At 48.2% G+C, this 26,189-nt stretch overlaps 1 long non-coding RNA gene across 1 annotated transcript; it reads left to right on the top strand.

Moving 5' to 3' along the window:
• Window positions 1-1,390: 1,390 nt before the first annotated feature.
• LOC147599354 (uncharacterized) lies at window positions 1,391-25,441 on the top strand. The gene is made up of 3 exons (XR_015259658.1): window positions 1,391-1,467; window positions 20,723-20,859; window positions 25,316-25,441. It is a non-coding gene; the product is annotated as an uncharacterized LOC147599354 (long non-coding RNA).
• The last annotated feature ends 748 nt before the right edge of the window (window positions 25,442-26,189 follow it).

Genomic DNA, 26,189 nt, shown 5'->3' with positions numbered 1-26,189 from the left:
TTAAAAAACGGCTACATTTGCGTGTTGTTTATAAATAATTGTATTTTTAAATGCCATGTCAAGAGTAAGATTGTGCTGGGAATCACTGATGTGATCCTGGACAATCTGGTGATTTGTGTGAAAACCAGCACCTTTTTTTAGTTATCTACCGAAACAGAGGCTGTGGGAGTCCCTGGAGCCAAACGGTTGAGGGACCAAGGAGTTATTTAGAGAAACAGACTGGAACATTCATGCTTGAACGGGGACCATGAGATGTAGAGGGGCTGGAAGAGCCAGCACGGCCAGCGGAAAGCAGCAACAGTCCCTTCTCATGCACTTGAAGTGTGGCAGGAGCTGGTAGCAGGAATGATCTTTTTATACAGAAATTGATTTTTCCCAGGATTGCCAGTGGAGAAAGAGTGCATTGTTGTTAGCAGAGCATGTACAAAATCCAGTGTTTGCTTCCACCCCTCCAAATGGAAAAAATGTTCAAGAATTCTGACAGCCAAGGACCTGACCCTCTGAAAAGTGATTTTCAGTGGACCTGCAGATTCCCTTCCCGTGGGCTGAAGGACAAAAATACGTATTCTTGCCCATGAGCACAGCGTGTCAGAGCTGGCTGGGCCAGGCTGGGATGGGGATGAATGAGTTTGTGTTCAATCTCTGAATGTCCTCTGCACTGTTCTTTATTTTGTGCCAGACATAAAGAAGGAGATAATGATTATTTAAGGGCAATAACAATGCTTATTTAAAACTATGGCATCTAAAACAGCAGAAAAAAAAATAGATTCTACCTTATATTTCAATAAGGAGAATAATAGTGTTGAATTAGCTCAATATTTGCCAACAGGATGTAACTTGTTGCATCTTCCACTTCTTTTCCTGTTATCCAGCCACACTGGTGATGGCAGGGGATGCTTGGCCTTTGCTCCTTTTTAATGTCAAAAGCAACTGGATTTCAGGTGTCAAGTGTGGCTTGGTAGATGGTTTAGGGTCCTGGGTATTGAGAGAGTGCATGGGAAGGAATTGTTTGCTTTGGGGGAGGTGGAAGGCCATGGGGAACAAGCCAGAGCCAGGGAATGATGAATTTCCCTGTTGACGTGTGCATTTGACAGCCCTGAAATGTCAAAATCACACAAAATTGTCCCAGAAGCTTTAAAAATAAGTATGGTAGCCAAGCACCTTGTGATGCCTGAGCAGCACGTAAGCAATGAGAGGAGCTAGGCATGTGGCCACCGCTATGGTGAGTGGTGTCTGTCCTGTGGAGACCGAGGGGCTCATGGGGTGGGAACGATCACTGAATCACAGCCTGGTTTAGGCTGGAAGGGACCTCAGACCAGGAGGTCACCTCGTTCAGCCCCTGCTCAGGGCCAGGCCAACTCCATCTAAAATGTAATCCTTTCTCTTACAGGAAATTTGAGGAGTTGTCTTCTGGCAGCTAGCCGAAATCTGTTCTGCCGCACATCACCTGGGCGCTATCTGGTTGAGGTTGGTTTTTTTCCTTTGTTTGTTTTAAAAATATTTTCTCCTTGTGAACAAGCAAGAAATATCTCCTGGTTCAAAATGTGGAGGTAGCTGGGGGGAGAGGAGCATGGAGAGCAGGAAATATTCTCTCCATCAGTGGAGCGAAGGGAGAGAAGATGGGGAGGCCGCCATCATACAAGTTATTAACGGGGCTCAGGATGTGTTATTTCACTTGCAATAACCAATGAAACCAGCTAATAAAGGTAAGTCACGATTTTTAAGGCAGTTGAAAGGTAGTCAAGGAAACTCAATCTCTTCTCTTCTCTACTGTTTAGCCTCAGGAAAAACACATTCTGATACTGATGCCATCACAATAAAATTGCATTTTAAAAATATCTATACCTGTGCTGCTAGTAGTGCTAGGTTATTGAAACAATGAGAACTCTTCCCGTTTGTCTGGCAATTTCCATCGCGGTGCCACCATTAACTAGGCCAGGGACAGCCTTGTCCGGGTGAACTGTGTGCCTAAGGACCATGGGTTTCATCTAACAGATGAGGAAATGATTTGAAGTGCCATCAGAGATGGGAATAAATGGCAATGTTGGTGCTGCTTTTGGGGGGGAGACCTGAATCTGTGCTGCTGTGAGAGAGAAGAGGAAGGGGTACAAGCAGGAGCCTGGCGTGGGGCTCCTCTGGCTTTGGTGGCCCTCACTGCTCCTCTTTGCCACAGCGATGTGGGCTCCATCCCAGATGGACATGGCAGTACGTGCTGGGGGATGTGATGGTGGCTAAACTATGGCCAAGAGCTGCCAGCAAAAAAACTCTTCGTCTGCTTGTGCACAGGCTGTGGGTATGAATTCAAGATCTAGCTCATCTTTGTTTCTCCAACCAACATTTTGCTTGTTTCTTCACAGCTGGAGAAAGTAACTAGGCAGGGGTGCTTTGTTAGCCTTACACTCAAATTTTGGCTTGTTAGGGTGGCCAACGGCCCCAAAATGGCCTCTGGACTGACTTGGAGAAGGAGAGCGTGGCAGTGTGGTGTGGGAACTGACATCAGGTCACATTTTATGAGAAGTATTTACGTGTCCGGGTCTGATAAAGCTTCATTGTGAAGCTACCCATTTCCTTCCAAGGGCTGCAAGGATGGCTCCATCGTGGCTGAAGGAAACGAAGACGGGGTGGAGACCCGCCCGAAAAAAACGCATGAAATGTTTGAGAGACGAACTGTGGAGGATCCGGAGGGAAGCGAGGGCAGGGTGGGAAGGGGAGCCGTCTTGGCTGACACTGCAGGGCGTTTGGTGCTCCTAGGGAAGGGTAACGGCGGAGATAACCGGGCAGGGATGTGGGCGTACAGTGCTTAGCTCTAAAAGGCCAAGCTTCCTGTGGCCTTTAACGCTCCTCCTGTGTGGTTCTTGAGCTCTTGAACAGGAACAGAAAGGTCACCATGCCTTCCCCATGCCCTGAGGCTGCTCTTTGATGCTTTGCAACCCGGGGCCGCCCGAACTCACCCTGTACCTGTGGTGAGCTGTGGGGTCTGGCATCACCAGCTTCTGAAACAGCATCTCCTCCCGCAGCCGGCACAGTCGAAAGGAGATAAAGTCCGGTCCCTTCCCCTTATCCCGTGGAAGTCCTGAAGGTCACAGGAGTTGCAATGCAGTCGTGTTTCCACTGATGCTGCTTTTGGGCAGAACCAGTCTCTTCAAGGCTGTTTTGTGCTTTTTCATCACATTTATTAATGATTTTCTTCTGGCTGAAGCGTAGTGTGAATTTCCTCTTGGATGACAGCAATAATGGGGGAACTTGGAGTAAGACAGCAGTAATAAGTAATTATAAGCAATAATCAATTTGTCATGCTGGGCTTCTCATTCCGAGTGCTTCCCATGCGCTTGCATGCGCTGGCTGAGATCGCCCCGTTAATTTGCCGCGGGAGCTGGGGCTGAGCCCTGCCAAGCGGTAGCAGGATTGATTGCTTTACGCACGTCTCAGTCTTACACAGCTATTCTGTGCTACGGAGGACACAGACCATTAGGAAACTGCTTGTAGCTCATCGTTTACTCCTCAACGTCTGCCCTGCTTCCTCCTGCCTGATGCTCGTGATTGATAGTCTGTTGTGTTGCCTCTACAGCGATGCCGAGAGCAGGACGTGGTGCGTGGATGGACCCTGCGTGGTTTATGCCTTTGGTTTTCCCACCCATGGGTTGGAACACCATAGGACAAGGGGTAATGGTTTTACAATAGAGGGAGGTAGATTTAGATTGGATATTAGGAAAAAATTTTTTACAATGCGAGTTGTAGAGCACTGTCCCAGGCTGCCCAGAGGTGGTGGATGCCCCATCCCTGGAAACATTCAAGGCCAGGCTGGATGAGGCTCTGAGCAACCTGATCTGGTTGGAGATGTCCCTGCTCCTTGCAGGGGGGTTGGACTGGATTACCTTTGAAAGGTCCCTTCCAACCCAAACCATTCTATGATTCTATGGAAGTGCCCTGGGATGGGAGTTGCTGTGGGGGAGCTGAGGTTTGCTGAGCACCAGCTAAAGATGTGTTCACCCACCGCGGGATGCAGCGCTCTGGGGTGGAGCTGGTGGACCTTCCTGTGCTGCGTGGGGCCGTGAACCATCTGGTCACCTGTGAACCAAGCCCTTGAGAGGGGCACATGGGACCAGGAATGATTGCACTCTGTGAGTGGTGTGGGATTGCTGGCCTGTCCCCTGGCATCGCCCTGGATCTCTCCTGAGGAGCAGAGAGGAGAGGTGGGAGAAAAATTGCAGTGCAAAAACGAGTTGCTGGAGGCAGGTCCCTGGCATTCTTGGTTAATTTTTCAGACTTAAATAAACAAATATAATAAATGAGACAAATAGAGAAGATGAATACAGTGTCAAAAAAGATTAATTATTTTTTCTGCACTCAGTATTTTTTTTTTTTGCAGGGGAGGAATGTTTCAGATGCTGTTGCTTGATTGAAAGGAAAAGAAGAAATTGAAATAGAGTAAACTAGAAGCTGAGAATCTTTAGGACTGATTTCTGACAACAGTTACAAGAGACTTAGTTGGGCTGAACTTTCAGTGTTGCAGGAAGATAAAGTGGAATAGGAAATTGATGTGATAAAAGAAGAGATTGTGGAATAGGCATTTTTGATGTGCCACCCTGAAATGCACTGTATTTCATTAGATTATTCCTTCAGCTGAAGGAATAACATTTAAGCGCAGTAAGATTAGGAATTTAAAAGACTTCAAGAGAGCTTCATTTCTCAGAGTGCACATTCAGGGGCATTGTGACATTTAATTTCTTAGCGAAATGTAAAGTGAAGCTGGAAAATGGGATACAACATTTACTTAAGCTGGGTTTAGTTTCACGTTGGTTCAAACAATGCAATCAGAGTTGAGTGAGTAATTTGCTTGGTGACCTTGCCTCTTTATTCCTGCTTATGAACGTTTTGTGAGCAGCTTGCGGGATTTCTCGAATACACCCATTCTTTTCTGGGAGGTGCTCGTTATTCATCAGATATGTTTTATGAGTAACTCAGTCTTTTCCTTGCTCAGCTCTATATTTAGATTTTCTGCTGTGGTGGCCAATATTGAGTGGAGGCTTAGGTCATTATTTCTATTTTCTGAGTGCAAATACGTACAGCGCTGAGCACCAGGCTTCAAACGTCCTCTAATTTTTGCTAATATACTCATCCTCTCCAGCGCTGGTCAGAAATGAATTTAAAAGGAAAGTGCACAAATATTAATTGACCTCGGCACCATTTCGAGCTGCTGTGGCAGATATTTGATGTACCGCTTTCTCAGTTCTAATTTTAAAAACACCAGATACAAAAATCTGAAGCAGCGTTTAGTGGAGGTGGATGGAAACTGCCCCTCAACCTAGAACTCCTCTCTGCCATTGCCCTCTCTGGAGAGCACGCTTAGATGACCAGCCTAGATTGAAAACCTCATTTTTAGATATCCAAATCTACATGAAATAATCCTGTTTGAAGTAAAAATAGCATTTTGTTGAAGAAACAGCTTCCTATCAGGGAAAAAAAAAAACCCCAACATTTTAGCAGATACATTTACATCGCTGGTATCTATTTTTTTTTTAACCTGTAGATACACGCTGACCCTCTATATTGTATCTGGGCTCAAATCTACAATTTTCCTTAGATTTGCTACAATTGCTCCTCTTCCAGCATGGGTCAGACTGATAGGCACAAAGAGCTGCTTGTATTCTGATGAACCCAGATGAGACCCTTGGTGCGTCGTTCCCTTTCTGTGGGCTGCTGAAGGGCAGCACTGCTGTATCTCCGTGCTGCTGCCCCCTGCCATTTAAAGCTGGTTTTTTGCTGGAAACTGTTAGGAGATGAGGGATGCATCATTTGGAATGGAGACGTAGCAGCTCAGGAAGTCTCCTGATATTATGCAGGGCTTAATGTGGAATTCCGGATCTGTTCGCGTCGCCAGCTGCTGTGCTGGAAATGTCGGGTGCTGTGCGCGCTTGCCTCGCGTCTCCACAGGGGTTTCTCTGAATGTGTGGTTTCTGTCACCCAACTGAGCTGCTAAACATTGAAATCCTAAGTGTTTGATTCAAAGTTCAACAAATAAAGAGCACCAAGGGTGTGGTTCTACATTGCATTACAAAAGAAAATCTACTTTGGGCTGTGAAAAATGAAGTAGTCTACAACTTTAGCTAGAATTGTCCACCTGAAGGATGTTTTGGAGAAGGGCTGAGGTCCACCGCTGCTTCTTCACTAAGGTCCAGGTTCCTCCTTCCTAAGTTTAGATGCTTATCTGAGGCACTGGAGATGTGCACCTGCAAAGGGCGTTCAGGTAGGTGATGGACTAAGGTTCTGCTTGCTGACAGCACCTACGTTCATAATTTACATGACTGTTTTAGTGCTTGCAGCATGTATTTTCCAGCAAAGCAGCAGTTTTAGCTCGGTGGACTGCCTGGCTGCTACATTTCTCACTGGGTGTCAAGTTGTTCACTGGTTTTGAGGAAGTTTCTTGACTCCCTGCTAGAAAAAGACAAGGAAATGGGAACAAATATCAGAGCCTATCACATAACCGGTTATGTAATCAGTGGGTTGAACTGGTCTGGATCATCTACTTTTCCTGTGCTTATATGCAGGACAGACCATGGTTATATGTTTAAGAATTTTTCTAAGTAATCTTTAGTAAAGACTGAGTGAGGGGAGCTCAAAAGCCAACAGCTCTGAGATTAATTGGATGGGTCTAACAGATAAGTAGGAGAATTAGTGGTCATGACTCACTGGCCAGGCCTGCTGTCCAGGAGTATTTCTGAACCCAAGATGTGCAAGCTCAAGAAAGCTGATAACCAGCTCTGACCTCCGAACCATGCTGTTAAATGGAGAGATGTTGGAATCTCCACGGTGATCTCGTTGATGCTCTTGATCTCAACAGGAAAACTGAATGTCAGTGCTGCTTTCAGGCACTTTTGCTCAATTTGGGTTCAAACCCAGAGCTTGGCTCATCCTTGCTTTCAAAGCTTTTTAGAAAAGAACAGTTGATGATGGGGAAAAAACGTGGTGGCACAAAACGCAATGCCGCTTGTCAGTGGTGGGTCAGAGCAAAGGCCAAAGAGGAGAAAGCAGTTTTCTTTGCTGTGTCTTTCATTGAACAGCAAAGTTGAGAGAAGTGCTGTTGGAATGAGAAAGCTGGGATGGGTTGGAGGAAGGGGAATCTCAGCTAGCAGTCATCACCCGGAGTGGCCATTGCCATACAGCTGTCACCATAGCTACCCCTCTTTGAAAAGAAGAGTGACGAGATGTGTAAAACTGTCTTTAATGACAAACTGGATGGCTGTCACACCCACTCGGAACAAAACAACCCATCCTTCAGTACAGCTGCCGAAAAAGCTTTGTTCCTACTGTGTTTTGCTGAGAAAATGGGAGAGGGAAGGTGAGGACATGATGAAAATGAACAGACTTGCCATGGTCTGAAGTTACATTTTAAGTTAATCCACATAAGAGGGACATATTACAAGAAAAGAATGTGGCCAATAGTAAAAAAAAAAAGAAATAAAAATTCAATCTGTTGCTACACTAGCTAAGCTGCAGAGTGGAGGGTGTATCAACACACAAAGGCAGGATATGACCAAAAAAAGAAATCTCTCTTAGTAGATGAGACTACATGATGGGCCACATGATTTCAAATCAAACTGTTTCTGCTCAAGTTAAACCACTGGGAATCAAACACCCCCACTGACCCCAGCGTGGTGGTTGCGTGCTTAGCTCAGCGCAGAACTTCATGCAGGAGTAGCAGGGACCACAGCTTTATTCCTGCAGGATCACCACCAGGAATAAAAATTCTGAGAAGAATTTCTTTCAGCCAACAACGCTTTAAGATTTTTGGATCAGAATTAAGAAAGTCTTCCAAATCCAGCCAAAAGATACCAGTTTGGGGGCTTACTGGTCACCTTGGGAAATAAAGGAAAGAATAAATCATCTGTTTACCAGTCTGAGTTTGGGAAAAAAAAAATCCTTGTGTCCTGTTCTGGAGAATAAAGTGTGCTGAGAGCTCAGGAACTCCCAAAGCAACCGGTGCTGTATACTTAGGAAGAGCAGGAATTGCAATAAGATAAGTAAACCACTGCAAACTGCAAATAGATGTGGATAGAAGAAAAAGGATGAGGTGGAAAGAAGGGCTTTTGTTGGAGCACAATTAAGTATTTATCTTTTGTGCTGTGTCCTTAAGGAACTGTAGGGCAAACTGAAGGTAACATTTTTCAGAGGATGTGTTTAATGAGAATTTTTTCCCCCACTTTTCAGTCCCATATATATTTGCTACAGGAGATTGGTTGTTTCAGTGACTGGTTTGTATGATCTAGTTGTTGTGGTAGGCAACCAAGGATGAAGAAAATAGTTAATAGCGCTTGCTCTTCTAATAGAGAGTGGCAGATCTGTGGTGTGTGTCAGGGTGCCGAGGTTTTTCCTGGCATTTGGTTTTCAATGCAGCATTGTCCACCCCAAGCATTCCCCGACCAGCTGTTTTGCTGTTTTCTCAAAAAAAATTGTGATACTGGCTTAAAAAAAACCTTAGATCTTCACTAACAGGGCAGTGAGCTGAAGGACTCCATGCTTTGTAGCTGATGCTTGAAGGGAAGCAGTCTGCCTCGTGTGTGTGAAAGGCTGGAGACCCAAACCTGGCTTGACATCCATCTCCCTATGACAATGTGTCCTTTGCGGGGACAGGAGTGAGTGGCCCCTTGCTCTTGGGGGCCAACGTGATGCCCAGGGAGGGCCCAAGCAGACTGTGCTGCATGTGATGGGACCTACCAGGGGCTGCCTCTTGTGGCGCTGCCTTGTTCTTGTACAACTTTGTACATCATTTCTTCATGCTTTGGCCCTCAAATTCAGTTGTCCCTGGGTCCAGCTTGCTGTGATAAATCCTACCAGCTACTAGGTGATCATCCAGGCAGCTTGTGTACCTCTCAGCCCTTTTTGTTTCTCAGAAGTCAGTACCACTTTCTTCATAAACTGTCTGGGGCCAATCTTCAGGCAAGGTTCAACCTTTTGGTATAGGTCAAAACACCAAGTTGTTTTTCTTTTCTTTTCTCTCTGTGGAAGTGATTGAATCTGGGTTATGGCAGGTAGTTGAGAACCATTCTGTGCCACCAAATTGAATCCCTGTTCAGTTTTCCCCCTTTATCATGTGGATTTTTTTTCAGTTCTTACACAAATGATCAAAAACTTACCACCTGTTGCTCTGGGTTGTGTTCTTGCCTGTGACTTTTCTTACAAGCCATGTGGTGGTCTACACTTTGGCCTAAACTGTATGGCACAGTTTTCCTTTCAAGGTTCAGAAGCTGTGTTGGACAGGTAGGAAGGATCAGGGCTCCCCACCTTCTCCCCCTCAGTTGTCCTTACTGCAATGAGACACTGCAACTGGGAATAGTCACCCTACCTGTTGTGGTTTTCAAGGGTCTGGGAAACCTCTTGTGAGTCTGTCTTTCAACAGAAGGGCACAGAGATGACTGGCAGGTGGGACCATGCCATCTGGTTTCCCCCAACCCAATGGTTGGCCAGCAGCTGCTGATGAGGACATCCAGAGTGAAGTCAACCCCCGTGGTTGGCTTCATGTGCAGCTTGGCAGATCCCTGTGGTTCCGCATGCTCAGGGACCTCCTGGGAGATGGTGGGTTGTTCCCCCTTCAGCTGTGCAGTACCAGCCACTTACTGGAAACACTGCCATTTCCATGGTTTGAGGCATTGGTGACCACGGAGAAAAATCTCCTTTCACCACATCTGTAATTATTTACTGTGCTGAAAGAAAAGTAAATTTTGTAACGCGTTAACCTTTGTCCCAATAATATGTATCACTTGTGTTGTCACTGATTCTTGGAAGACAGCGTTATTAGATTACAAAATCGAGCATCTTTCGTTTTCACATTCGAGTGTCTCTTGCTTGTATTATGCTCCACTTATTTTCTCTAGTGGATACTCTGTCAGTGTTTGTATTTTCTCAGAACTTGAGCGAAAAAAAAGAGGATCTTTCTTCAGAGAAGTAATACTAGAAATACTTGTGTAATCCATGCAGTCTGCTGTCCTATGCCTGACTTGCACTATGAGTAACTGAAGAAATCCTTCTGCACCAATGACAGTAAATACTGCTGTCCATTTTCTTCCTCAGAAAATTATTTCTGTGCTTGTTCCAGAAACTGAAATGACTCTTGTTTCTTTGAAAGGAATTATCTTAAATTGTTGATGTATTTCCACCACTGTTGTCAAGATCCAGTTCAAGGACAGGATGTGATCTATTTTTTAACGATTTAAAAATACAGGATCGTTCAGATTTGACCTGCCATAAAAATTGTGAGAACTGTTCTGCAGGGCATTTGATTACAAATAAGATGGCTTGGGGAAGCTAAACGTTCTTCAGCAAATGTAGTTTGTTTGCAGCCACTCGTAATCCTTCTCCCAGGTATTGCGTGGATGGGGTGAACCATACACCAGGTTGGCCGGGGCTCTGAGCAACCTGATCTGGTTGGAGATGTCCCTGCTCCTTGCAGGGGGCTTGGACTGGATGGGCTTTAAAGGTCCCTTCCAATCCAAACCACTCTGTCACTTTATGAAATGCCGGAGGAGGGTTTCCCTGCTGACTGCATGGCTTGATCTCGCCAAAGCCTGTACGAACTACTTGGTGCTCTGCGGCGGGACTGGTCCTAAAGAAAATACCACGAGCAAAAGCAGTCAGAGTCTAGAGAGCAGCTCGTTGGAGTGAAGAGCCGCATCTTCTAAAGGTTGAGGGGCATATTGTTGGAGATGCTTAACAAACGCAAAAGGTCACCACTGCCCAAACTTTCAGTAAAACAAAGGCCAGCTATTTTTAACTTAATTTCAAGTGGGAAGCCTGAAGCCATAAGCTGGCCTGATTGCAGGCGGCCTCGACTTGTGTGATAACCAGAGCTGTGTGCATAATGTGAGCCCATGACCGCGTGCGCTGCAAGCTGTGTCCAAAATCTGTTCTGACCTCTGCTAACGCGGTGACACCCGCGGTGGCAGATGGGGCCTGGCCTCACAAAGCCCTGCAAGCACTGTGCTAAAAAGCTGTTCCTGTTTTGGAGAGTTACTGTAAGAGGCAGCGAGTTCATGAGCCAAAGGTGGAGGTTAACAGAGAGATGTGAAATAATTGGCATCACTTAGTAGTGCCCCCATCTCCAGCTGTCCACAACAAATGAGTGAAAAAGCAAGATAGCCAAGCAAATGGGCCAGATGCTGTAAGATCCATAGCGAAGGGATCTGGTGCTCTGCTCGGAGAATCCAGGGCTGCTTAGATGCATCCTCTGTAGGACACAAAGCTTTGGCTCCACGGGTATTTTCAAAAATAAATGTGTTTTCTTTTTAAGACAGATCTGCAGAGATCATGTTAATATGCCTGCTGGCAGGAGTGTAAGCACCGACAGGAGAAAGTCTGTGTCTCTGTATGGCCACCTTCACGCTGGTATTGGAGCCAAGAGAAGCCAGGTTCTGGTCCTGGATAATTTCCTAACGTTTCTCAGCGCTGCTATAGAAAGTGAGACTGCACATGTAGGTCTCTGTCCATACTTGTTTCTGGTATTGAATAAAATGCTGCTGTGACTCTTGGTGAACTTTATGAACCCAGCAGGATCCGAACATCATCTTGGATGGGTCAGCAGTGCAAATGTTGCATCAGACTTCCATGAAGTTCAGCTTGTCCTGTCTCTGGTGTGGCAAAGCTGTGTCAAGAAGAAAAATGCAAGTGTGGGCCAGCATTATTTCTCCCATAATACTATTTGCAGCAGGGCTAGCACCGGTGATCCTACTGCTCAGCTCCTGAGTCAGGCTTTGAGGGGAAAACGTGGGGGGAAATTTCAGGGAGAAGTTCTGCTATGGCCATGGTGGCCGTTTGCAACAAGCAGGTTTTTCCTGGCCTGAGCACAGGTAGGGAGCACGCATGGCTGCTGTTTCCAGATGCTATGATGCTGTCAGCCTGTTCCCTTTGTGCCAGCAGCACAAGACAATTTCCATGAGAGCCTTGGAGCTGTGCTTGGTGTAAAGCCCAGCTGCCTTGCTGGTGTTCGTCATCTGTTTGGACCTCATGAGTGACCCAGACCTCCCCAACGCCTCTAGCGTCCTTCTCTCTTTAGAGCTCTGCGTTACTGCCCCGTGCTTTTGTGGAAACCAGCGTGTCCCCAGGTTGTCAAAGGGTACTGATACACATTTCCATCTTGTTTGTAGGACTCCTGTCCTCCAGCTTCCCAGGTGCTGCGCACGTCAATGAGCAGGTATCACTTGTGCTTGCCTAGAAATTCCCCTTGAAAATCAGTGATACTTTGGGAATCTCAGTGCAGGACCAGTACAGGTCCCAGATGGCATCACAGTTGAGGTATTGGCCTTATTTTTCCATCCAGGCAGAGAGATGTTGCGTGGTTTGTTTGAAGTCGTTCTAGATATCAGCATGGGAGGCTCCTGACCTTACTCCTTCAGGGAGAGGCTTGGGTCTGCAGTGGGGTGTTTCTGATCAGGCTCTGAGTTGCTGAGAACAAGGTCCAGTCAATCTGTTTTAATAATCTAGGCTGAATTACATACTTATTTTACATACACACACACATGAACCCTCATACATTTGATGATGTGGTTGTCTTGTGGTGAAGACTCAGCATTTTCCAGGTGCTTTTTCCACCAAGCCCATGAGAAATGATGTATCAAACACTTCCTCCTCCAGGTTTGCAAGGACCAAGACCTATACGTGGTTGGACCCTTGTGTGGAGCCGTTCCCATATGTCACCCTGCCCATCACAGAGCACCGCGCTAGGTGTTTGTACCAAAAAACCTTCCTCTGCTCTTTGGGAGAGGAGCCTCAGACCAAAATGGAGTTGCATTTCCATGCCATCCTGCTGAGCGCTTTCCAGGGTTGGCCGTTACAATTAATAATAATTAAAAGCAGTGCAGAGCAGCAGGGGAATAAATGCCTGTCTCGGTTAGTTTCAAAGCTGTTGCAGATTGCACGCTCCAAATCACAGAAGGGAGCCGATGCCACGGGTGAGGAGCAATGGTTAAAAAAAGCCCTGGCTGCTTCCCAGAGAGCTGAAGTACTAATTAGGGCCACGGACTGTCAGCTAATTTAGACCTTAATGAGCCCTAAGGGAGCGCGGGATAACAAAAGCTCAGATGGGTACGCCACTGCGCAGCCTTGGAGCTGTGCTGGTTTGTTTGTAAGAGCCTTGATGATGGATGGAACATCACATGTGTAACCAGGAGGATGCTGTGGAAAAGGAGCACATCAAATCTGAACGATGGAGGCAGGTCCGGCCTTCTCTAATGGTGGATTTCACCTGTGAAAAGCACATGGGCAAGATTTGAAAGCCCAGGGAGCTGCAGAATTGGGTTGTTGGTCCTTGGGTGGCAAAAAGAAATTAAACCTGGCCAAAGGGGAGACCAAAGTCTTCCTCTTGTTTGGAAGACTTTGGAGTGGATCTTAAATTTCTTCTCTAGATGGTTACTTTTTGATTTTATTTTGAAAAAAAAAAAAAAAGCCATGGTGCCTTTCCTTAATTTTCTTGGACAGTATCCTTTGTGTGTGCACAAGCAGGGCTGTGATCTGCCCGTGTCCCCTCATCACCTGTCTGGAAACACGGCTGACATCTAACACAGGATGCTTCCATGCCTTGAGGATATAATCCAGATGTAAGGCAAAAAAAAAGAAAAACAAACAAAAAAAACCCCTCTTAGCTGTCCCTGCAACCTGATCCCAAACAGACCTGTGTGCCTTTTTATCTTCTGTTAGCTTGCTCTGAGGCACTATGGACCCTCTGTGGAGGGATGGATGTGTCCAGCAGAGCCTTCCTCTCACGAATGTTTGCTCTTTTGAAGCACACCTACTTTATTTTGAACATAAAAAGTGAGTTTTCCTTCTTGGGGGAATCCTGGCAAAGACAGGCCCACCCGCACGCTCTGGCCAGCCTGCTCAGCCAAAGGAAATATTCCAGCTTGCTCCCAGGGCGGCGAAGGGCAGGATCTGGCCTTTGATCACAGGTTTGCACGAGGGCTCATGCCTGTCTGGCTGTAGCACCAATTATCCCTGCATTTAGCCTCCCGGAGAAGTTAGGGGTAATTGACACCGTTTTGCTTTGTAGGTCCCTGGTCGCTGAGGTGCCGAGTCCATCCCACTCACCACTAATCCTTTCAGAATACTGTATACAACTTTATTTTGATTTTCTATTGCGTGTATCAAAGTAGGCTAGTGCTAAACCTTTGAATATCGAGCCCCTGCAAAAGAGAGTGAGAAGTTAGGTGTTTGCTCACCTGGAAAGATCAACTTGGCCAATTTTAAGAAACGTTAATTTGGGTTTCCGTGCTAAAATAAAGGCTGGAGCCTTGCTCCTTGCCCTTGTTTACACAGCTCAGAACAGCTCCCTGTTGTACGCCAGGATCACGCCCTTCCTCTCATTGCCGAAGTGCGTTTCCTGAGAAAGTACAACCTGTCTCCTCCATCTGTCGCCGCAATCCAGATAGCTGCGGGGAGCTCGCCTCCCCTTCCTGGTGTGGGAAGCGTTACTCAAAAACCCAAGGTGCCTGTGGCACCTGCTACCCGGCCCGCGCGCACGGGGCTCGGCACTTCCCAAAGCAGGTCGGGCGCCGGTGGGGATACGCGGTGGTGAAGAGCTGGCGGTCGGTGCGCTGCGCGTGTTGTGTTGGGTGCTGTGTGGAGGTACCCCGTTCCGAAAGCTGATGGGCGCTGGGTGCAGGAGCCCAAAGCTCTTGGCACGGTCCTGCTGTGACCGCAGGTGGTCAGCGGGTCCCCCCATCTGTACGACAGCCTTCCTGTCTTTGCGGCCTGGCTCTATGATGTCTTTATTTCATTATATCTTTGTAAAATAGAACAAGGTTGGTAAGAGTTGGGGCACGTGCAGGAGAAATACAGGTGTTTTCCTTGTCATATAGCGGGTCTGTCTCGTTTGCAGAGCTTTGGCTTTAGGGAATATTTTTAGACCAGATGTGTGCTTGCTCACTAACCTGTTTGCCACAATAACATAAGGGTATTTGATTTTCTTGTTATTTTGAGTGAAAACTACTGTGTCATGCAGATTTTTCAGTCAAAATTTGCCACTGACAGTTCTTCTGAGTCATCATCTTTTTAGGAAGTAGCTATTGGAAGTCTGTTCTCCCCTGTTCCCGGCTTCCAAACCATTTAAAAGAACTGGTATAGAAACTACAAGAATCTCAATCAGAGATGAAGAAATCAAACACCACTGAGCACCACTCTCAGCCCCCTTTTTCCCCTCCCCACAGCCACCCACACGTCTTCCTGCTCTACCTCCTACCCCTCCCACATCAGCTGGCGGCTCCCTCTGAGTCTGGCGCTCAGCAAAAATGGGGACCTATGGGGAATGCCTGGATGGAGAAGGGAATTCATACACTTTCATGCCTGTGTGTACTCTGATCCCTGATTCTGGATGGCCAAATGATGGTGTTCCTCCTGGAAGTGCATGATGTGCTTATTCTGGAGGTCTCTGCAGCTGCTTGGCCATTGAATCTTGGAAGGGTCTTGCTTAATGCTCTAGAGAGAATGATGCTTCCATCTTTATGATAGATATGATGATATATTTTCTATGTATCCACTGAAATGAAAATAATATTTTGTGGTAGAATCCCTCTGGATTCTCTGCATCATACTTCCAGCTGAAATACAACATTTTGACAAGGGCAGGTAGTGATAGGACAAGGGGTAATGGGTTTAAACTGGAAGAGGGTAGGTTGAGATCAAATATAAGGAAGAAATTCTTCACTCTGAGAGTGATGAGGCACTGGAGCAGGTTGCCCAGAGAGGTGGTGGATCCCCCATCCCTGGAAGTGTCCAAGGCCAGGCTGAACAGGGCTCTGAGCAACCTGATCTGGTGGAAGGTGTCCCTGCTTAGGGCAGGGGGCTTGGTACTGGATGATCTTTAAGGTCCCTTCCAACCCAAAACATTTTGTGATTCTATGGTTTGGGGACACTCCTCTGGATACACTTAATCAGGTTACCTAGGTGGAAAACCTCTCTTCTAAGCACAATAGGTTTTATTTATTTATTTAAAGTCGTACATATGAGAAGACAAACCTTCCCCCCACCCCAAACCCTGAACCCACATGTCTGTAAGAATCATGCAGCAACAATTGGCGGTTCAGGTCTGATTTCCAGGCACCACTGCTGCCCCCGAGCAGTGAGGTACATGGAGGGAGGCTGCTGGTCAAGTGAAGGGAAATGTGATTCACCAGATATTTTGCATCCTTGTCACTAGAGAACTGAGTAGGTGGAAGAGCTGGGTTCGGATCAGGAATTCCTCATCCCTCGCTGTGCTTAGCTCTCTTCGCCCTTTTCACCTCTGCCTTGCTCAATGTAGAATTCATTAATACGACAGTGATAGATTAGGCGAGCGCTGGACAGATATTTTGCCTCTCCTCCCAAGTCAGTCCTCCTTCTTTCCCTCCTGCCCCTCAGCCGTGTTCTTCGACAGCATCCTTCTTCCTACGTTTGGGCAATAACAGGGCCTAGAAGGGCTTTGATTCCCATCTGGAACCCATTTTCCATGGGATTTGCCAAGCACCTCATACATGTGGTGAGTCAGCCCTCCCTTGTGTTTTCCCTCCTCACCGCTGCATGATGCCCATTTCCTGGGACAACAACATAAGAAAAATAATTAACAAAGCTCTTTCTTCTGCTGCTGAATTTGGTATGCATCAAAAATACAAACCTTCTGCATTTCCAGTACTCCGTGAAGAAGGACGATCTTTTTTCCCCATTAATACAAGCACCTAAGGGGCAATCAGAACAGAACAGGGAGCAGCCCAACTTGGTGAATTAATTTTTTTTGTCAGAAAAACCCTCCTCAATCTAGTGTCATAGATGAATGCTAGTGAGAGAATTGGGACTGAGAAATGAAATGGGGTTGTTGTCGTACAAAGGGTGTCTGCTTTCAAAAGCACTTCCCATGATATTTATTTTTTGTATGGATTTCAAGAAGCTCTGGCTACAATGCAGGTCCTCTTTTGGCATGAATGCTTCTCTTGAGACTATTTTCCAGGTGTTTTTCTGAACACAGAAAAATAGAAAAATAGTTGAGAAATCAAGTCAGCAGTGCAGCAGACAAAGGAAACGGCTTCCAAGGTTAACTTGTTGAATTTGGCTTGGCATTACTTTCTCGGCATCTTTGCCTGGACATCTTAAGCCAAAGATGCTGTTGCTCTCGGGAGAGAGGAACCCTTCTGCCCTTGCTTTCTTTCTAAAAGTCTAATGCATATCCAGAAGATAAGAGTGATGCTTCTAGAGAGAGGGGAAAAAAAAAAAGCACTGATTGCTCAGTTTGAAAGGAAACAAATTTTTCCTCGTTTTCTTTTAAGTGGAGATGGGCTTTAAGAAAAAAGGAGTTGCTGGGTGGGAAGGGATGTGTCCTCCCTTCTGATGGAAACCAGGCTGGATGGGCAGATGCAGCACTGACAGGCAATGGGTGTTTCCCTTGCTGCAAGGAAATCTAAATTTAACTTTCTTGGGTGTTCTCCCCCCTGCATCTCCAGGTATTTTTGCTGGACAGCTGTCGGCTAGCTGGCCGGTTTGGGTCATCTCCATGTAAAGCTTTGATTTTGAAGAGCAGCTTGAGGCCGAAATGGGGCTGCATTCAGGGTCCTTCCAACTGAGCACGATGGAAATGGTGGCCACGGACCAAGGTGGTTTCTTCCCATTGCTTTTCAACGTGTGTTTCTCTGAGCGGTCTTGGAGAACCACCTGCCTTGGTGGGGACGGAAGGACCGTGAAGTACTGATGCTTGTGGTTATTGCTGCTGTGACGCTTCCAACTATTTGGGGTTTAGGAAGAGTTCAGGCATCTACAAATGCATTCTCTTAACATTTGGCAAGATGAGAGTCTGGAGGAGGGAGTATTAAAAATTTGCTTTTCATTAACACAAGCTAATTAAGTAATTTAACTCACACTTTCAGTACTGAGAGCATGCAACCGCGTACTTATTTTGAGGTTTCACTTGTTTTCCTGCCCAGTTCTAGCCTCCAGACCAGCTTTATTTTTGGGTGGGAACTAAGGACTTTTGGACAATGTCAAGCATCATCCACTGCATCTGCTCATTTGTGGCTAGACTCGCAGGGCGAGCGTGGGACGGCAGGCTAGGGGAACAGCCCCGAGCACGAGGATTAATTGTAGAAGAATTTAGTACTATCATGAGTAAGGCTCGTGTGATGTAACCCTTTCTAATAATTCTGTGCTGTTAATGTGAACTTTGCTGTAGTCAAAGGTTTCCTGAGAATATTATTTAGAATACTCTTGGTTACTAAAAATCTTTTGTTTCTCAGTAGCAGAACCTCACCCCTTCGGTGGCTTCATCATACAGTCTGGGAAAAGCAACTTTCTGCTGTTTTGTGGGGGTTCATCTCTTTGCCGTTATCCTTCTCACATCTTTGTTGGAGGTAGGCTTTGTTTTCCTTTAAAAAACGTATTTTTAGCTCAGTAAAGAGAGATCAGCCTTCCCAGGCAGCCATGCTGCTGCCTAAGCAACCAAATTCTTTACGGAGCATTTCATGTAGGGTGGCTTGGTTTGGTTTTCTTTTCCAGTAAGTGAAGCTGCTCTGAAATAGATGTGATGCTTAGACTGGAGTTTTATTTCCCAAGAAAGGCTGAAATCCTGCAAGTCCAGAGTCAAACCTTCTAGTGAAGTGAGGATGAAGGGGGAGTAGCTGGAAACGTGGAGGGAAAAACATTGCTGCAACCCAAGGAATGAGGAGAGATGGGCCAGGGCCATGGATTTGACCTTCAGGGTCTTTCCCAACCTCAACGATTGTGTGATTTGTGACTGGCAGGTTCTCAGCAGCTCATCAGAGGTTTGCTCAGTCTCATCCCTTCATTAAAATGGTTTTCCTGTGTGAGCTCCCACTTGGTATCTAGTTTGAGTGACATTTTTTCCCCTCACTGCTGTCGTTTTGTTGTGTTAGCTCCTAACAGCTCAGCGCCGTTCACCCATAGCACCAGCGCTCCGGATTTATCCCTACGATAGCAGCTCACTGGATGCGGGAGGCACTGTGGTCCGGTTGGGAATGGAGAACGGCGATGATTAACGCGGGGTACGAGATGCGAGCTCGCAGGGAGTGGGCTGGAAAGGAGCTCACAAGGGAAGGCCAAGAGCCCCGCAAACCAAAGGGCCCCTCGTCTCACCGCTGCTGTCTCCAGCGAGGGTCGGTGCAGCGAGGCGGCTGTGGAGCGGGGCTGGCACAGCCTGGCCAGGGCGATGCGAAAAACAAAAAACAGGGAAAGCAACAAGAGAAATTCATAAACACAAGGAAAAATTATTATAACCAACAGAAGTCGAGGAAGGGCTGCTGGGTTCCTGCCTTGGCCATTGCTCCCGAGACGTTCCAGAGATGTCCTGTCCAGCTGGGATCCGGGCTCCACCAGACTTATTGTGAATTGAAAAGAGCTCTAACTGTGCCATTTACTGCCCTCTCAATTGCATTTCCCTCAAACCATAGACCCCAAACAGCAAAATTTAGGAGTGCCCTTAACCCAGGCAGCCTTGTGCTCGGCACCAGGGCGGTGAGGGGAGGGGGCAATAAGAGGGGAAATCACAAGTTGCAGTCAGGACACCCCTCACAGCATTGCAGAACTAATGGCCGATCACTAACATCTCAGTGACGTCCTCATCACAAACGGATGCACGCTCTGAGCTCTATTTCTGTAATGTCATCGGTTGGCAGATAATGAGCAAGCAGAATTTTTGCCCCTAAATTGCAGCGCATGTTAAAAATCACAAGCAGGCAGCAGAGGAGCTTGTGAATCACCCCACCGATCAAGGATTTACAGCTCTCAGCGCTGGTCAGAGACACAGGGCGATGACAGAAATTACGTTTTCTGAACAAGCTGCCCTAGCAAGATGTGTCTGGGAAGCGAGAAGGAATTAAACACAAAAGGAAATAAGAAGGGAAGAAATACATCAGTACAGGGGGAGCGGGCGGATGGAAGGAGGGAAAACAGGGAAGCAGGTGGAATTTTTAAAAAAGAATCAATATATTTTACTGTGTCATTAATGCCGCTCTGGTTTGCTAACTCGTTTTACAGCAATCTGCCTGCCGCGTGCCGAGCGCTGTGCTGGACCGGCCGGGGACGGTCACTGTGCCCGGCTTCGCTGGCGGGATTTTTAATGCTCAGTTTCGCTTGACGGGGCTCCGCCGCAACGTTTGGCTAGAAACGCTGCCGAGCCGTGGTTATTTATTGAAACCAGCTGTTTCCATCGGCACAAAGAGAGCCCGTGACAATATTTCTGTTGGTCTTCAAACTCTTTGCGCACCTGGCAGCGGCCGTAGGTGTCGGCGGATCCAGGAGAATGGATCCTGCTGTTGGGAACAGTTCATGCTGGCTTGGGGCAGGTATACATAACGCTGAATGTCCCATCCTCCAGCCTGGGACAGCACAGGGATTGTAACCGGGGGGTGGAATTCAACCTGGCATTCCTACAGAAGTTTATATCAGCTTTCCTCCTCCAGCAAAAGCTTTTTGTTTGTGTTTGGTGCAGGATAAATACGGCCTTTAACCCTCTGCTTGACTGGGTGTTACTGATGTGCCTTCTTGTGAAGAGCCAAAAGAATTACAGAGCTGGAGCGGTCTCCGCAGTGCTCTCCCCCGGGGTCGTTCTCTCTGGGTTTTGGGGGACGTGTTATTCCTGAACTGTAAAACATCCCCATCCCTGGTCTTGAGCTCAAAGTGGGTCTGGCTGGTGAGCATGGGCTTTGCTGGGAGCTGCCCCGTGGGTACGTGCTCTGATTTCTTTTTCACCTTCCCTCCCCAGGAGACACCGTGAACCCGGACGCCGCGACCTCGAATCCCGCAGTCCGGTTTCCCACGTGCCGGTAAATCAGAGGGGTCAGCGCGCTCAGGGTGCGAGAAGCGGATGGGAAAACCCAACCGGCCGTTTCCCTGTGCCAGGTAAGGGTTGATCATCCCTGCTCCAGCACAAACCACACGCACCCACCAGCTTGCGCCTCCCTGCCCGGAGCTGTGGTTAACGGAGCCCTGGGTAGCACTAGATTATGTGCGAGGCTGACGCCACTCGTCTGTACTTGGGCGACAAACCAGCCGTGTTTAATGGTACGTCCAGGCGGTAAAAGCACGGCCAGCGTAGCTGTGCTGGCAACACCGATAACGACAGCGTGACGCATCCTGCGGCGATTTGGCCGGGCGCTCGCCTCCCTGGCCAGCCGGCACCACGCGCCGACAGTGCTGCGAGTTAGTCAGACCCCTTTTCTGCGGCAGACAAAAAATTTATTGGTTTTTTTTTTTCTCCATCCATTTACTTTTGCCCCCAGCAATCCTGCCCACGCCTGATGATCGGGCCGCAAGCAGCTGGAATGCAGGCTGGAGCGGGTGCTGCGGGCGGGATACGGACCTTGCGTGGCAGAGCCCCGTTAGCATCGCTTTTGCAGTCACTTTTACCGTCACTGGTGAACAGCGGATGCCTTCGGGCAGCGATTCGGCAGGACCAACCGCAGGGGGCTTGCGGGGAGCCCGTGCGCTCGCAGTCCTTCGAGAGCCGGGCGCAAGCCGTCCTGGGAGCCGAACCGGAGCCCGCGCCACCCAGCTCTCGCCGCAGCTACGAGTATTAATTGTATTTGCTCCCATTTTCTTTTCCTGGTCCAAAGAATCTGGATTTCCTTTGTATGGCGTGAAACCACCGCAGCAGCAGGGCTGGCCAGGGACGCCTCTCTTGCTGCCCTGTATCTGTTGGGGAGCGAAACTTTGAGGAAATCAGCACATTGGTCACATATTCCCTCAAAATCCAGCCTGGAGGATAAGGAGGGCTCTGTGTTAAGGCAAGCGGCAGCCTGGTTACAGCTCCCCATGGCGGGAGGAGACGACGACTCTCCCTGTTCCCGACCCACCTTGTGCGCACACAGCACCCACCCGTGCACCGGCGCTTTGTCTGTTGGCGTGGGGCTTTTGGTGGCTGCCACAGGCTTTTCTGTCACCTGGGCGTCCCCTGGGAGCGCGGCAGCCGGCCATGGACACCGACACGCCAGTGCTTGGCTCCAGCCAAGCCGGAAAATAAATTGTGGAATACAAATGATGTGTTTCGCGTCAGATAAGGCCGCGGCAGAATTTTTTACAATTGTGCTATTAGTGTAATTTGCCTGTTGCAGCCTTTGCTGGATTGGGGCCTGTGGGGCTCCGTAAAATCTGCGCGCTGTCGCGTTGGGCGGGGAGCAGAGCGTGCCATAAGGCTGTTTTGGTTTTGGCACAGGAAAAGCACCGGTCTGGCTGCTGGGGTGTTAAAATACAGCAAATGGCACGTCTGTGCTTCCGAAACAGAAAGCAAACACCTAACGTGATAGCATGAATACGCGGAAAGCAATTCCACTTTGAGACGTGCTAAAATACCTGTGACTTGAAAAAAAAAAACTGTAGAGGAGTGCCTGATGGTGGAAAAGCTGTCCAGTGTCTGGGTCAGCGGCACCGAATTGGTGTTAAAACGAGCTGGGCAGTACTCAACACGCACCCCGACAGGCCAGCTCGTGTCCGGGAGGGCCAAAGGACTTTTGGGGATAACGACAGCAGCGACTGCCACTTCGGTACATGAGTGATGTGTCAAACCTGCTGCTCCCGTCACACTTCTGCGGTGCTTGGCAGTGAATGTGGTTGTAGTATCACCCAGCCCGTATAAAACCTGCCTTAAAAACGGCTGCCTTTGGGAGGAAGAGGTTCTTCCTCATCAATGGCCGAGCCAAACGATTTGCAAGCATTTCCAGGGAAAAATCCCACCGACCCAAAGGAGCCTCTGGACGGCTGTGGTACAGGTACAGCCCTGGCACTGCTGGAACGGGTGACGGCTGTCACTTGTTTGGCTTCACCACCCAGGGCAAAGCGTGCTGCGGGCAAGGGCCAGCTGCCCGTGAACCTGTAAAGGATGGAATGCACACACACACACCCTCTGAGTATTTGCTTCATGAATAAAAGCCTCACAGCTTCCGTCAAAGCGAGCTAAAAAGAGAAGAGAAATACACCGATATATCCTCTTAATACTTCTCCGGATGAAAAAAAAGAGGATAAACCTTCTCTTCTGAAGTTCACTGCCACTGGCTTCCAGGACCAGCCAGGAAGACACCACTGAGCCTGAATTCTCAGAGGTTCTTTTTAATAAACCGTGGTTTATTCTGAAAAACCTAGATCCTAGCAAAAAACGCGTGTCTGTTCCCCTCCAGCTGTGAAAGGGGTACAAAGCCAGAGAGGCTCTGGCTGTCTACGTTACAGCTCTCTCCTAGTACAGCAACAGGGCCAGGAATCGCCTGTACGAAGACCTGCGTGTGTACATCCTCGTCTCTGCTCAAAATGCCAACTCCTCTCGCAGCCATGAGCCGCAGAGGTGGCCAGCGGCGACATGCGCGTGACAAGATGCCGCAGGCCAAGGCGCTTCTTCAAGCGCTGATGTTTTCTTTATGAGGCAAGTGTTTCTGCTTTTTTTTTAATATATTATCCTAAATGAAAAAAAAAAATAGAAAAAAACAACAGAGTGTTCCTGTCTTGGAGCTGTTCTGTTGCGGCTGTAACCAAGAGTGGAAGAAGAGGAAAGTGCTGCGCGTCCCTCGGACAGCGTGCATGCCACCGGACCGGCTCGGGCTGCTGTGTGGACCATGTGGGGTTTGGAAAGGGGTCCTGGGGGGCTTTTGGAAGGGGGGAACATTTTTGGGCCATTGCTGCTGCACGGCCCGGTCTGTGGGAAGGGCTGAGCACAGAGAGCCTGTCAGACCTGCCAGAGGTAACAAAGGACTGGGGCTCTGAAATGAGACCGTGCGTGTCTTCACAGGATGCATTTTTGCCTTGAGAGAGCTGGAAAAAAAAAGGATGTGAACTTCAAAAGCATTTAAGAAATCCCATGTCTCTCTTTTCCATAGCAAACGTAAGAGATTCAGACAAATAAACACAGTTTTGCAGTTTGTACCTGCAGTTTGGGGGAGATGATATGTACAGTTAAACAGCTAGCATCCTTCCTTAGCAGCGAAGGATTGTGAAACTCTCAATGGACAACGCTTAGAAATGCTCTCAAAAATGCCAGTTATTCCCGCTGCATCCCCAGCAACACGCAATTCCAGTTTGCTCTGTGATAGCCCGGCACAGGTGGTGTGTTACGGGCTTTGGAGGTTGCTGACCCGCTACTGTACGTAGTGCAAACCCTCGTGCTGCTGCTTAGCTACAGAATAAGAAGAAAATTTATTGTTTGGGTAGATTTGGATCTGTAATCCCAGCACCAGCAGTCAGATCGAAAGCCGATTCCTTAAAAACGAAAAGCTGGGCTGTAATAGCATGGATACATAGACATGGATAAAACCCAGATGGCGTTGACCTATGGAGTCGGTCATACACCGGTCGGGTCGTGTCGCAAACATACCAGCCTAAATGCTTTATCCGACTGCAATTCCCAGCGGAGCCGGGGCCTGACCCTGCCCACGGAGGCACCTGGCCCTGCATTCCCAGGTATTTTGCCCAACGAGGTGCCCTCAGCCACACAGCCCGGTGACGGCGCAGGGAGGCGACGTGGCACCACAGCCCATCAAACCGGGCAGCATCAGCGTAACTGGCCGTTTTAAACACACTTCCCTCCTGAGCAGCGGCCGCGCTGAGGACTGAATGCTCTACCTTGACGTGTACGGAGTGAAAGCTTTGGTGCAGACCAGGGGGCTTGGGCCTGTGTTTCAGTGAATTTCTGTCCTGCTATGCCCCTGCCACTGCCTCGGGGGCTTGGGTTGGGCTGCTAGGCCAGAAACACGGCCTAATGAACCGAGCAGCCCGCAAAAAAAATGAATTTTGAACTGGGTTTCTTTGGTTTTGGTTTTTGTTTCATGCAATCAAATTTCATAGCAGCCACTTGAATGCTGGGTGGCTGGAGAAAGCAAACAAATACCGTCACCAAATGAAATACGCACGTCGGCGACCCGCACGCTGGGGCTGGCTGCGCGCAGCAGGGCCGTGGAGGGCAGTTACTGCTTCTGAGCAAGCGTTGCTCAGCTCTGGCCCCACGCACTCTGAGTGGCTGGGTTTCTTCCCCGTTCCCTCATTGCCAGGGTGGGGTTTTGGTTTTGGTTTGTTGGTTTTTTGTGGGTGGTGTTTTTTTTTTGGTTTTTTTTTTTTTTTTTTTTTTTTTGTGGTTTTTTTTTCTGTACATTACACAGCTTGGGCAATGCCTACGGCTCATGCTCGCCCTGACTGAACCTTCCCTTCCCCACAGCTCACATTTGCAAACTTGGAGGGGAGTGCGAAATTCTGCCAAACCACCTTTTTTTTTTTTTTTTTTTTTTTTTTTTTGGCCTGCAAAGACAGGCAGCTGAGTGAGCAGGAGCATCCTCCCCAGTGAGGTTTCACACATAACCGCATTTTGGGCTGCTCTCCCCAGCAGTGTATGTTGGAGCTGGCGCCGCGCCAGCCGTCCCGAGCAACTCCGGTTACGTGCTACAAGAGAAGCAGGAGCGGCTCGACAGGCAAACCCAGGCACGGCACCAATGTCACCTTCATTGCAAGCAATAATGTAAGCAAGAAAAAAAAAAAAAAAAAAAAAAAAAATTAAAAAAAAAAAAAAAGCTTGGCTTGGGGCATTGCTATAGCAGCAGGCGAATGTGAAGCAGACATGTTTGCGGGCTGGGTGAGCCTGCTGCTGACCCTGCTCAAGCGCCGGCCCTGCCGAAGCCATCGTGCTTTGCCTCTATCTTGTCTCCCTCCCTTGCTCTCAGAGCAGAGCTCCTTGGCTTTTTCTTTTTTTTTTTTTTTTTAAATTTCCCTTCTCTCACTGGTTTCCATCTGGCTGAAGATGTCACTCACCCTGAGATGAGCGAGCAGAACGGCAGCGTCGTTACTGAACCCGTAACTCGTTATTTATGCCGCTGTGTTTGTCCACGCGATGACAGGCGTTGCTCCCACCACTCCGGGGCTGGACGCCATGGTGCGCTAGCCCAGCTCTCAGTTATCGCTGTATTTTTGGGCTAGCTAGAAATACATGACTCAACTGCCTTACCTGCCAACCGTCACTGGCTTTCTGGAGAGAGCTTTGCACCCGCTTCCTTCTCCCTTCTCTCCTTTTCCAAGGGAAAACCGGGGGGAGCCGGCTCATCTCCTGGGCTCAGCCCTCCGCAGCGGAGCAGCGTGCGGCCGGGCTCCCTCCCCTCCGAATCCCAGCCGCTGCTCTACGTCCACGCGCTCCGAAAGGCTTCTTGCGTTGCTCACCACGGTATTTGTGATCGGGGGCCGTTTGGAACTGTCGGCTGTCTTCATTC

This window comes from Chlamydotis macqueenii, chromosome 11 (genome assembly GCF_036417535.1).
Source record: "Chlamydotis macqueenii isolate bChlMac1 chromosome 11, bChlMac1.mat, whole genome shotgun sequence".
In the NCBI taxonomy this organism is placed as follows: Eukaryota; Metazoa; Chordata; class Aves; order Otidiformes; family Otididae; genus Chlamydotis; species Chlamydotis macqueenii.
This window is presented reverse-complemented; position numbering and strand designations above follow the sequence as displayed.